Source organism: Xiphophorus couchianus, chromosome 11, assembly GCF_001444195.1.
Source record: "Xiphophorus couchianus chromosome 11, X_couchianus-1.0, whole genome shotgun sequence".
Taxonomy (NCBI): Eukaryota; Metazoa; Chordata; class Actinopteri; order Cyprinodontiformes; family Poeciliidae; genus Xiphophorus; species Xiphophorus couchianus.
This window is the reverse complement of record NC_040238.1, coordinates 18,203,293-18,216,205: the sequence shown is the minus strand read 5'-3', so window position 1 is coordinate 18,216,205 and position 12,913 is coordinate 18,203,293. Positions and strand designations below refer to the sequence as shown.

General features: G+C 36.8%; 1 protein-coding gene across 2 annotated transcripts in view; it reads left to right on the top strand.

Moving 5' to 3' along the window:
- The first annotated feature begins 3,307 nt into the window (after nucleotides 1-3,307).
- Nucleotides 3,308-12,913, top strand: part of zbtb20 (zinc finger and BTB domain containing 20) — a 31,685-nt gene continuing 22,079 nt past the window's right edge. The window contains exon 1 of one of the 2 annotated variants that reach the window (XM_028031042.1): nucleotides 3,308-3,533. The gene's annotated coding sequence lies outside the window, so the exon portion shown is untranslated. Of the gene's footprint in view, nucleotides 3,534-3,567; nucleotides 4,078-12,913 lie in introns of those variants that run through there. The other variant, XM_028031043.1, reaches the window with a different exon arrangement.

The following is a 12,913-nucleotide window of genomic DNA, read 5'->3' as shown; positions in this document are numbered from 1 at the left end:
ACAGCATAATGAATTGAGAAAATATGATTCAAGAAGCATTTTATACATTTTCAATAAAAGGCAAAAACACAGACCAAGGTTTTGAGTTTTTAGCCAAAAATGTTAAAAGTAAGCATCCATATGAAAGTGTGCCAAGTGTCTTCATAATGCATACAAATTGTGTCCTTTTGCTTATAATATGGCTGCAACTATGACGGAACAAAATATGAAAACTAACCAATATTTCAACAAAAATAGTTTTGCTCCATTAAACAAACCAATAAACAGCACTTTTTTAAAGAATGCCATCTGTAGCTCCCACTCAATAAGCATATCTTACACAGACTCTACAAAATTACAAAATATGTGGTGAATAAACATGGTTTTAAATGCATACGTTTTGATAACAGCATTTAGCAGAAAAGCCTCATGTCTCAGTGACAATATAAAACATTTTGGGAACACCAAGCAATTTTCCAGAAAATGCTCCCTTATTTATTATTATTATTATTATTTATTTATTTATTTAACGTCCGAATTTTCTCACAAATATTTTGTGTATAAGGATTACAGTTGTTTAATTATTTTCAGACCTTTGTATTCATTCAGTCATTCATTAAAAGGTTCACCCAAACCTCTGATGTAAAACAAATTAACGACGTAAACTGGCATACTGTGTTACTATAGCATTTCACTAAGTGGCTCTAACATGTGTCAATTACTTCGACAATTGACGCTCCTTTGCTTTTACCCAAAAATAAAAAACACATTCACACTCTTAGTTCGTTAAAAGAAAAGCATGCAAAGCAAGTTCGGCAGACACAAACTTTCCATTGCCTGGTGAATCCTTCCCGGCACAGGCTGCGGTTGATCCGGTCTGGCATGCGGATGTTCTCCTCTTAGCATGTCCCAGTTCTGATCCCAGAAATGAATCCCGACGCTTAATTGACGTTGAAAGGCGTCCTGTGTAGGCCCAGGTGATTTATTGGGGGATTTTAAACGCTCGCATTAAGGCCAGGCGACGGTGTTCCTGGTTAATGTAGGTCAAAGCAGTGACGGAGGGAGGTGTCCTCCGTTGAACCCGCGGTATTATTGTCTTCCAAGTAGACCTGCAGATGGCGCGCACAGTCAAGACAGGGCCCCGGGTGCTCACTACAGCGTGTGCCCTCACGTAAGAATATCCCGTACGGTAGTGGGAGATGGCGATGGTCTTAAGAGACACCCCTGTCTCCTCATGTTCAGCTGGAGGGCTGTGCAAAGCAAAGTTCAAGAGGGCAGCTTTTCTTGGAGGGAGTTCAGGTCCCGAATGCTGAAACTCGGTGAAGCCTTAACCTTAGTTGACCTCTTTGTGAGTTAAAGCAAAACAAAACAAAAACACGAGGTACATCCACCAGTGGTTACTAGAAAATAGTATGGTTTTACTCAAAGTATTTTCCCCCCATCCACGTGGTCCATTATTCGGAGCTGGGCAACACACACACACCTGTCACTGTCTAGACGGGGAGGGGGGCATTAAGGCGGAGGGTATCCCACATGAGCCGACACTGTTTTTTTTTTTTTTTCCTTTTTTCTTACACCATATATCTCTAAGCTTCCTGAAAATGACAGCACAAAACAAAAAGAGAGGGGAAAAAACACACGACTCTACCAAATTTGATTGGCCACTTGTGAACCGACACCATTTTTTCTCCCCCCCTGCTCGTAAACCCGAGGTCAGCTCGGGACGTTAAAAAATAAATAAATGAGAAAATAGAAATGCGTAGAAAGTAGAAGACACGGGCAGACAATCTAGCATGTTGTGCGCCGGGGAAGGATTGACGGGAGCCGCCGTCCAATCAGCGACCGCGGAGCGGCTAACTTGCTAGACAGACACCGGACGTGTCCAATGAGAAGTTCAGACCAATGACGGACGTGGAGATGACAGTACCCCTCTTGTTCCCGTTTGATCCAGATTTTGGAGTTCATTCATATTTGTCAAGCAGCCATTGAAACCGCCTCAATAAATATAAAACTGCGCTAAAATGGGATAGGTTTGTAGGTTATTAAACATCTCTTACATACTGTTTTCAATTTATACAAACAGTAAAATAAATACAGTCGCTCCCTGGAGGTGAAAGGAACTTGAATTAGTGAAGCACTATCACTACAACTACCCACAACCTCCCACAGAGAGCCATGATGATCCCACCGTGATTCCCCTTCGCCCTGCGATTGGAGCGCTGTAATGTTGACGGGTTTCTGCTCCAACCCAAGACAGTGCGCTGCGCTTCCAATGGCAGCTTCAAGTGAAAAGGCGTGCCTGGTCATAGACATAGGACTGTAGACGCCGCATCAGCGTCCGTGTCGTACTTCAGCATCGCCGCCATCTTGTGAGTGGAAAAGAACCGAGCGAGACAGCTCTGCTTCAAAGGTCTTATTGTAGGTCAAACATTACTGTTTGATGTTTTGATTATTACGCTTAAAAAATCGATTAATTGAAATTGAAATTCAAAACAATTTAATTGTTTATATACATTTACTGGACAGTCACTTTTAACATAAAGTATATAGCACAGTCCTCATTGTTTTATAATAACAGCGCATAATTAATACCCACCTCATAGCAATTTCTTACCAGTAGTTACATAGTATCTCTACTGTTGGAACCATGCTTAAAAAAAAAAAAAACAACAACTGAAAAATGTTTCATTATTATTTTTGTTTTGTTTATATAATCATCCATAACTTATGCTTTATCTGACACATCAAGTACACAAATGTGTTATTTTTTATTTGTAATTTACCAAATTGTCATTACCACCCCACAATGGCCAACGCAAATAAAAAAGAAGAATGTTTATGATATGAAAGAAGCCAAATCAAATTGGTGTAGAAAGGGTCAAAATGGCAGTGAATGGGCATAAAATGGGGTACAAAAAATAAATAAAATGGCTCAGGTACACTAACTTTAAGGATAATTTATTATACCCCAAACGGAATAAAATTAAGAGCTTTCATGTATTTTCAGAGGCAAATTAAAGGTAAGCTAATTTTAGCCACAATGTCATTTGGAAATGTTCATTTCGGCATTTCCAATTAGTAGCAACACAATTGAAGACTTTAATATATAATCTATAAAACCAAGATGCAAGTAAGCTTTAGTGTTTCATTCATTCGAAGAACAGTTTGACGGGCTTCTTGCCACTCGCAATATGGCGGACGCGCTGACGCATCTTCTCCGCTGGACAACGAAGCCAACGGGGCGTCTACTCCTCTACGTCTATGCGCCTCCCCATGCACCGCCCCCCCTCCTCCTGCCCCTCCGTTACCACCACCCCTCAAAGTACTCGATGTATAGTTAAAAAATGGGAGGGCACACTTGAACCGAGCTCTTCTATGAAGGTAGGCTGCAGCGTGTGTTTATTGATGAGATGAAAAGAAGATGGAAGTGAGAAATGAAACAAAGTAAAGGAACATACTGAGAAAGAAGAAAAGCAAAGTAAACACGCTTCGTCGGGGGGAAAAACAGGGAAACACTGTCGCCACTTTTTTTTTGAACGAGCTTCGAAGTGCAGGTAAGAAATTTGAGAAAAAAAAGTAGGAAAGGGGGGTTTGGTCTTTCGGCTCCAGTGGCTCGTAGGTTGTTATATTTAGTGGAAAGGCATGTTACAGAATAAAACCCCGATCGGTGAGTTTCAGGGAGTACACGCCTGAAATGCAAGACACTTCCATGTAGTTAGAGCTGGCTTTACTAACCCAGTAAATTAGGCTGTTACACAATATAAACTTTTTTTATTATTATTATTGCGGACCTTTAATAAAACCACTGTAAATAAAACGCCATTAATAGGAGTCGCCTGTAAATCGAGTTTTCTGGTCGTACTACCGAAACGCGTTCTCTTGGCGTGACGCAAGTTTCCCATCTGTCATTTTCGCTCGAGCCCCCTTCCTTTTACTTTTAAACTGTCATGTGGGGACATTTGCACAGAGTCCTGCTCCGGTCAAAGTGTGTCCACAGGTCGGCTTTTCTCTCCATCAGCGATGCTGGCTCACATTTTACACGCTGAGCCCCGGAACAACTGGAGGCAGGCAGCCCGACGTGCGCATTTTGGCTTTTAGGTCAGTTATTTGAGGTAGCTAGCTTTTTATTACTCCACTTTGCGCCAAATATATATTGCAACATTTGGTTGTACTCATTTGTATGGTTCGGCTTTATTTAGCGTGAAGTCTGTCACTTAGATGTGTGCGGGGTACATTTTTTTTGTTATTAATTATTACCCTCAAAGTGATGCATTCAGGCGACTGGTTAGAATTTGGATAGGAGAAGGAGGGCTATTATTGGGTCTCATGGTGAATTTGGGTGCCATGTTTATATATATACAAAAAGAATGAACACTTATGCCTGCCAGTGCTGCCCCTTTATCTTAGAAAAATAAAAAAATTTAACTCGTAGCTTTCAGTTCAGATGTGCAGCGACGCTCCTGTGTAATTAAAGTTGCAGGAGTACCTTTTGATACATTTTATGAGCGAAATATTCATGCGTACAGCTCGTGATTCCTTTGCCCTACATCTGCAGCTCATCATGGCGCTCCTAAATAAAGTTAAAGAGATATTTCAACGTTTGCTCGCAAAGAAAAATAAATAAATAAATAAATATATATATTTTTAAAAAAACTAAAATACAAAAAAAAAAAAGAAAAACAGGGCTACGCGTTGAAAATGCACCGAGAGGGTCACGGGGAGTTTATCCTGAGCAACATGTCAGTCTTGCTCATCTTTATCGTTGCTCGAGTGTGCGTGCACGTGTGAGGCGAGCAGATGTTGTCCCAAAGCGCTCGGCTTTGTCAGATAAAGAGGGAATACAGCATGTTCTCACTACAGTAGGCTGCATGCACATCATTTCAATGTGTTCTGGAGTGCAGCTTGAGGAGAAGTTGAGCGTAAGTTTAAAAATCGTTAATTGGTTTTAAAAAGCCATTCCTTGCATACATTGGTCAGGTATCCGTGTTATTTTGTTATTTATTTGGTTAATTATGCATTTGTTTGGCTTGCTTTAAATGCGCGCAGATGTGCACCCGTGTATAGACGTGTGTAGGTTTTCTACAACGCGATTGTGCGTTTTTTTTCCTCGCAATTTTGTTGTGATCACTCCCTCTCTCCGCCTTCATTCACAATGTGGCTTCGCAACGTAAACGGGTTGCAGTCCTATAGGATTTGCTCGTTGCAATCGCAGACTTCTCTCTGGATCGTTTATTTTCTGAATGGACGCGCCGAGCGTACTGCTCACGGAGCTGAAATGAAGACAGTTGTAAATCTGTCCCGTGACTTAAAGCCTATAGATTTGACTGTGCGAATGCACGCATGTGGGTTATTTGAGACAGAAACCTCCTATCTGCAATGAAATTCCACCTGTGCCTTTGTTTAGTGTATCATTTGATGACTTAGAGGGTGATTGTCTGCTCTGTAAGTAAGCTCTCGCCATCATGACTTGATGTCAGACTCTCAACAAAGAGGTGTACAGTAGCTGCTGGAACAGAGTCAGCCATTACGTGCTTTGGGAATGTTTGTATTGTGAGTATCAGGTGCCCCGTTTTATCCCAATTTGTTTAATGTGTACTTGCATTAGAAATGCACTAATCGGGCTATTTCTGGCCAATTGAATTATTCTAATTATTTTAAATTTTTTTTTTAGGTGAATGAACTCAGTTCATTTAAAAAAAATTCTTTAAAAGACTGTAATATATTGAAGACAAAAACATCTATCTTTCATAGATGTTGTTGTTTGTGTCCAGCGAAAAATAATTACGCGATTTTGTAAATTCTCGTCAAAAGCAAATTGAGGTTTTAGTAGAATCAAAAGCGAGCATGAAATTATGTGCTGTTGGTTTATAGCTGCGCTGCCAAAAATAGAGGTTCTTACTTTTGTAGATTAGCCCCATTTCTGCATCAAAGCATACAGTGGTGGATCTTGCACTAATTGCATGCATCTCTCTTTTTTTATTTGATTTATTTAAATAGTTTTTTAGGAACTATATTTCCTAAAGATCTAAAAATTTGCATGAAATGGCAAAAAGTACTTGTTTTTGGACCTTTGATAGTCACAGATAAAATCTGTATGTTAATCAAGTTGGAATAAGTGAAACCAGTGTGGACCAAGATCAGATATATATATATAAATTTGTTATTTTGCTTGACTTCCTATTACTCTTTTCCTTTTACAAAAAGAATGCAAGTTTTGATAAACTTCAATGTTTTGAAGAATGTCTGGTCACTGTAGAATAACTCAGTCCTGGGATCGACCAGCTTAGCTATTTTAGTTTTAACTAGAAATGGCCAAAAATGTTCTTTTTAGATCTTTAAGTAGCCCTTTAGTTTTTGATCAACTCTATCAACCACCTGTGATGCACATCTAGGATTTCTGACAGTGTTTTCCCCATGTACAACATAAGGCTCACCAGTCCTGTGTAATTGGACATCTAATTGGAAGTTTCCCATTTAAAAAAAAAAAAATATATATATATATATATATATATCTATATATATATATATAGATATATATATATAGATATATATATATATATAGATATAGATATATGTTGATTTACTTGGGTTGCCCCAAACTGGGATTGCACCCTGTGTGGGGGGCCGTAACGCCTCATCTTTAACTAATTTATTTTATTTTAGTCAAAACTCACATCAGTTTTAGGTTTAGAGCCTAAAATGGTCAGAAAAAGGTCGATCTCTGGCTGATTGACTGGTGCTCCATTAGTTTGTATCCTTATATTCCAGCTTGGTATTTAAATTCACCTTCTTTGAGCTGTTGCCTTTTGGCCCCTTTCAAGTGTCACAGTGTAAAAGACCCACCCCTGACTAATGAATATTTAAGAGTGTGTCTTCAGATGAAGGAAAGCCATTATTATATGAAGCAGACCCATGCAGAGGAAACCGTACACCTACAAACAGGAGGAGGGAGGGAATGTGGTGATCAGTTAATCCACACCCAGTAATCAATCCCACTTTTCTGTTTTGGCTTCAGACGTTCCTTTTTTCTTTTTTTTTTCACTCGTCGCCCTCGTTTCTCATTTTACAATTCATTGTTGACCAAGAAACTGTCACAAAGTGTTAACAGACCTTTTTAGTTTGGAAATGCTTTTTGACTGATATTTGTCACGCTTTCACACGTTTCTCCCACCTGATCATTTGGATTTTACTCAATTGGGAAAAAAAAGAGGAAAAAAAACGTGTGAGTATACATATAATAAAGTGCTTTTTGAAAGAGAGGACAGAAAACAATCATCTTGTACTGTACTTGCTCGCAGATGGCAGATCAGCGTTCCAAACAATTTTTTAAGTGCTGTTGAAGAGGCACTGTTGCCCAAACAGACGAGATAGAGACGTCACTCGGCAATTCTGTGTCTCTGGCTCTGGGTTTACTCACAAAATTCAGCCACTCTGCTCAGACTGTTACCTGGTGATACTGGTGGCCTAGATCTTGCATATCTAAATTTACGAGTTTATTTTTTCTTTCTGAAGCTCATTTTGGTCTTCGGTTATTACAGCACATGGTGAAAATACTTGGAGATGACGTTCACGCACAAAAAAATAAAATTAACTTTTGGAAGTCTACATTTTGCTTCAAATTGAACCGTGCTCTGATAATACTCTAATAAAAATGTTAAGTACCTGTCTTGTTTAACCAAGCTAATTCTCGGATTCCCAAATTTTCCACTAAGGTAATTTTTACCACTATGTGGAAAAAAAAGACTTGCACTTGAATCCATTGTTGCACTTTGTCTCACACAGTTGAACATATTTGGCAGCCATTTTGGGAATGCAGTCGAGATCCATCGATATAACGAGCCACTTTGTGGATGGCTTCCAGAATGTCACAGTGCTTGTAATCAACTGGTCCTTTTGTTTTCTGGCAGACTTTATCCTTCTCTATTTCTTTTTTTTTTTTTTTAATGGGTGGACTCAACAACGTTCTTCTCCGGAGCAGTCTGTTGTTAAGATTGCCCACTGAGGCATTTTTCAGGTGCAATACCGTAAAGTTAAGAAGTCTTAAATTCACGTACTTAAATTAACCGCAGAGTAGCCTTAAACCTTTAATAGACTTTACAGATTTGTTTTTGTGGAAGAAAATCACAGGAAGTTTCTCATCTGTTTTTTCTTGTAAATTCTCAGGAGACACAGAAGTTACAAGTAGCGTTCTAAAGAGACACATCGATTAAATGCTTTCAGTCTCAGCTTTGTAAAATGTACAAACGTGAAATAATCTTTTGCTTGCCGTCTAATTAGACATTCTATGTTCTAGCTTTTACTTGGTAGCACTGATTTCTGGTTTTCTTTAAGGATCTGATTCATTGATTTCAGTTTGATCAAATTATCTTTTTTTCCATGATAACAATATAACCCATCATAGTTAGGCTGATGTGCATTTATATTAGAGATGCACCAATCAGGCTTTTTCCGTGGCATTACCAATTTCAGGGTTTCTTTTACTGACTTAGATTTTTTTTTTTCTTGTATAGGACTATTACACATAAAAGAGGAAAAATGAGCTGCTGGTTTTATGATAGAGCAAGTATTTTTGGATATGACAGAAAATGAAGGAATTACAACATTATCCCCATTCATTCATCGAAATATATGTCATGAACTGTCATCTGATTATTTTTATGTTATTATTATTTTTTTAGTTAAAAAAGTGCATCAAAGGGCAATTTACTGTTTGTTGGTTTATTTGTTAATGAATAAAAAAGAATGGGATTTAAAAAAAAATGGATTCATTTATTCTATTGGAAAAAATAGCTTATTTTTTCTGAATTTGCCCAATCAAAGCTGATTTGGGGAAAGATCGTCTGATTCCGATTGCGTGTTGATTGACCGGTGCATTTCTAATTATAAACTGTAGATGATTAATCTTACAAAAAATGTGTTCTGATTCTCACGGCTCACTGCAGGGACAAAGGGTTAAAGCACAGATATGTAACCGAATGTTAGGTCATAGTTTCATAGCACTGTTCTCCTGTTCTCAGTAAAGCATCGTCGAAATGTATTATATTTGACATATTTATTTAGTTTGTACTCTTGGATCATAGTAAAGTTTACTTAAGTATCTTTGAATGAATTCTCTTGTGCATTTTCTATAAATATATATATTGACCTTTGGCCTGGCGGGTACATGTAATTTGCTTTTCTTTAAGTATTCTGTAGCTTTACAATTATTTGGGTTTACAAATGACAAAGTTACAAAACCTACAGAGAGCTCCTATGGACTGCCTTTGTAAATTTTGTTATATTATGCAACACAACAATGTTAATTCAATGAGTCATGGTGAGTGAGTCCCCCTCTAGCCATAAGCCAAATACAGAAGGAAATATGCTTTCCTTCAAGCATGAAAAATCTATTTTGTTTATCGGTTTTGGCCAAACCAGGATATATGTATATATTTGTTTTTAAGTGAAAGGTGATTATTATTTGTTTTCTGTCCAACTATTACGCTCCAGTTATAAAGCTGAAAAAAACCTTGTATGCTTTCAGGAAGAAATTTGGTATATTCATTCCACTGAAAAGGGAAATAAAATAAAAAAAACATTCACCTTTTTTAATTAATTTCCACTGAGGATCCAAAAGATCAATTATGAAAAGAAATATTTTTAATCTTAAATTAATATTAGCAGCTCTGTAACTTTAAGATCATGGAGAAAGTGGAAAACTGACTAACTACATGGCATGCTTTTTGATTTTAAGGGGACTTTTGTTTGGAATCTTCTCTCCCTGCAAGTATCGCAGGAATGCGTAATGAAAGCACACACTGAGACTGAATAAGTATTTGCGAATGTGCCAGCCAGTTGTCAGGAAGCTTTTGTTCACTTCTAAAATTTTATGGCGTCTTATGAAACACAGTTACAATTCCCAAAAAGCTGGAAGGTGGATACGGTCCTCCTTTCTTTTGTTGGTAAGACTGTTTGGGATCTCGGAACAAAGACAAAAGAAAGCGCAACACGTAAATACACCCATTTAGGTCGGTTTTTGTTCCTATGAAGTACGTCGTTCATATCTAGCATTTCAAAAAAGGACTTAAAGTTTTAAAGTCATTTGAAGTTTAATTTGACGCTTTGTTTTGATGGTCGTTCGGTACAGCGCATTCACTTTAATTACACATCAAAGAGGAAGTGACCATGAATTTCCATTACCTATGATAAAATTACTAACAGACTGTTGATCTGTACTTCTGTATATCTGCAGGGTTGGATTCATTAAAATTCAGGTCGTGTTGCAACTTGACCTGAAGATTTTTTTACAACAAGCGCATTTTGTTTCAGTTTTCCAGAAGTTGAAAAACAAAAAACATTGTCTCTGTTTTTCCTATTTCTGTATGGCAGAAATGAGCTTTTAAGTCTGCATTTTCGCTCTTTAAAGATAAACGCAATGCCTTAGTATTCAAATGATGTGAAAATGTATCTTGGATTCTAACAGCAAAGTTGTATGTGTGCCAAGGTGCATGTGTGTCCTCAGTTCACCCTGCTGCCCATATGTTTTTCGCAAGTGAGGGCGTGCTTACTGCATGGTTGAAGAGGGAACTATTGAAAGCATTTATTATAAGATTAATCTACTTCTTTATGTTTTAAAGACAAGTTAAGCTGTCTATTCTCTTCTTTCATGTTGCTTTACATATATTTTTTGTTTTCTTTGAACTTATAGTAGGCTAAAATTTCTGACTGTGCACAGTGTGTCTCAGTTCATAGATCAGTATGAGAAATGTGTAAAAAAAAAACAAAACATCCTATTAATATTTTATATTTAGATTTTTACTGGCAGCATAATTGAAATATCTGTAGGTGTTAATTCTCCAACAAGCTTGTATTTAGATTTTTTCTTCAAAATCTACTTCAATTACCATAAGCTGAATGAAACTTGTTGTGCGTGTGTTTTAAGTTGACAATAGTTTTCAAACGTGTAAATGCAAACTCATAAGACAAGGTGACCAAAATTTTACAAACACTGTATGCTTAAAAAAGGATTTGAAAAGACTTTTACACATATCACTAGGGTTACAAATCAACCACTATCAGAATATCAGATAGGCAAATACATAAATACACAAAATAGCTTATATAGGTCAAAATGTTAATTTTAACCAACCTCTCTATTAATATAATTATTTTACAGTATTTTTCTGCAACTGTTTGTTCTTTACATTATTAAGAACCAGTTTAATTTGAACTAAATGTAAAAAGATATGTAACATTTTGATCGTAAAAATACACTAAAATGTTTGTTTACAAAGTTTGTGAATAATCATGAATAACTATTTTGTGGTGGTAAATACAGTGGATATAATAAATGTAAGTGTATCCCTGTATGTCCACACACAACTTACACATGGTAACACCAAAGAACAAGATAGAAGAAAAATACATTTTGATTTATTATGTGCATGACCAAAGCATTTTGGACATTTTATTTTTTTTATATGATTAATATGGACATTTTGTGATTAATTTTCACATCAGTTGATTTTCTTGAACTCTTTCTAGTTGATGCCCTTTATTTTTTATCTGTATTTAAGTTTTTGTCATACTCAAATACTGTTTTATTACAAGTGTAGCAGCAATTTTCTTCTTTTTCAGAATTTTTTTTGTCATGTCAATGTCAGATGAGATTAGATTCAAAAGTTGTAAAATACTTGAATCATCAGGAAATATGTAAAGAAATGAAGGGGATTTTGAATATGTAACTGATACATTAATGGGACACCACAAAAAGCACTGACACACAGAATTAAACAGACTGTTCTTCACAAATTGTTGCTTCTTATTTACATAGCGTCTCATCCAGATCAGAGCTACAAATCCACATCCTTTACATTTAGAGAATTAGCAATTCACCTTTGATGGTGTGAAATACATTTTAAAGATGAAAAAAAAAAAAAACACACAACTTATTTGTTTCCATCAAAGTTTTGAATTTCAACGGTTGGTGCAGGTGACAAAGGAGCCTCACGTCTAACCTGATAAACAACAAACAAATGCCAACACAAATATTCTGTTTTATCAAAGCATCTAGGCATGTTGAACAATGGCTTTGACATTTTGGAGTAATTAGAGAGAGAAAAAATGAAACAGTGTGATTGTTGAAGTGGCAATGGTATCACCTGCGTTGCATTTTCAAAGTAGATGCAGTCCACATGTCGAGCTTCATTTAACGTTTAAGGTGCTTTTAGCACAAAAAAATATTTGTTGTAGCTTCGGTGGCACGTCGGAGCTTTGAATAAAACTGAAGCATCTGCTATATAAACTAAGATTAAGCTTAGGTTTTTCTTGTGGTTTTTTATGAATAGGTTAATGAATGCTTCAAGACAAAATGTCCTTTGCAGCCTTTAACTGTCCTGGGCTTCGCTCCTGGCTACAGTCGTCTCATCATTCATTCTTTAATTCATTCATTCATTCACATTGTATTTTTTCCCTTTCTCACTCCGGTTCAGGCTCAGTCAACCGTATTCCAACATGCTTTAACAGGAACGCAGGTCACCAGGCTTACACACAAAAAAGAAGAAGACGGTTACAGAGATATTAGGATGTGTCCATTAAACATACTCTATTACTGTAGGTTTACTCAAAACAAATCCCTATTGGTAAAAAAAGATTACTTAAAAATCTATGTAAAAATAAAGCCTTTCAGAGCCTCTATCTAACCATGACAGTACAAATGAAGTATCCTATATTTAATATGACCTGCTGAAAATAGTCCCAGCCATGCTGTGGGATTTTTATAGTAACATTAGCAGCAAAAGCTGGTTGGCTTAGGTTTCACTTCCATGCTCATAAACTACAGATTGTTCCTTTTAAAGAAAATGTTTCTGCTCCATTCAACATGCCAAACTGACCAACAGGTCATAGGCATTAGGAAGACTAAAGGCCAAGATGATTATCTTATAAACAGAGTGTT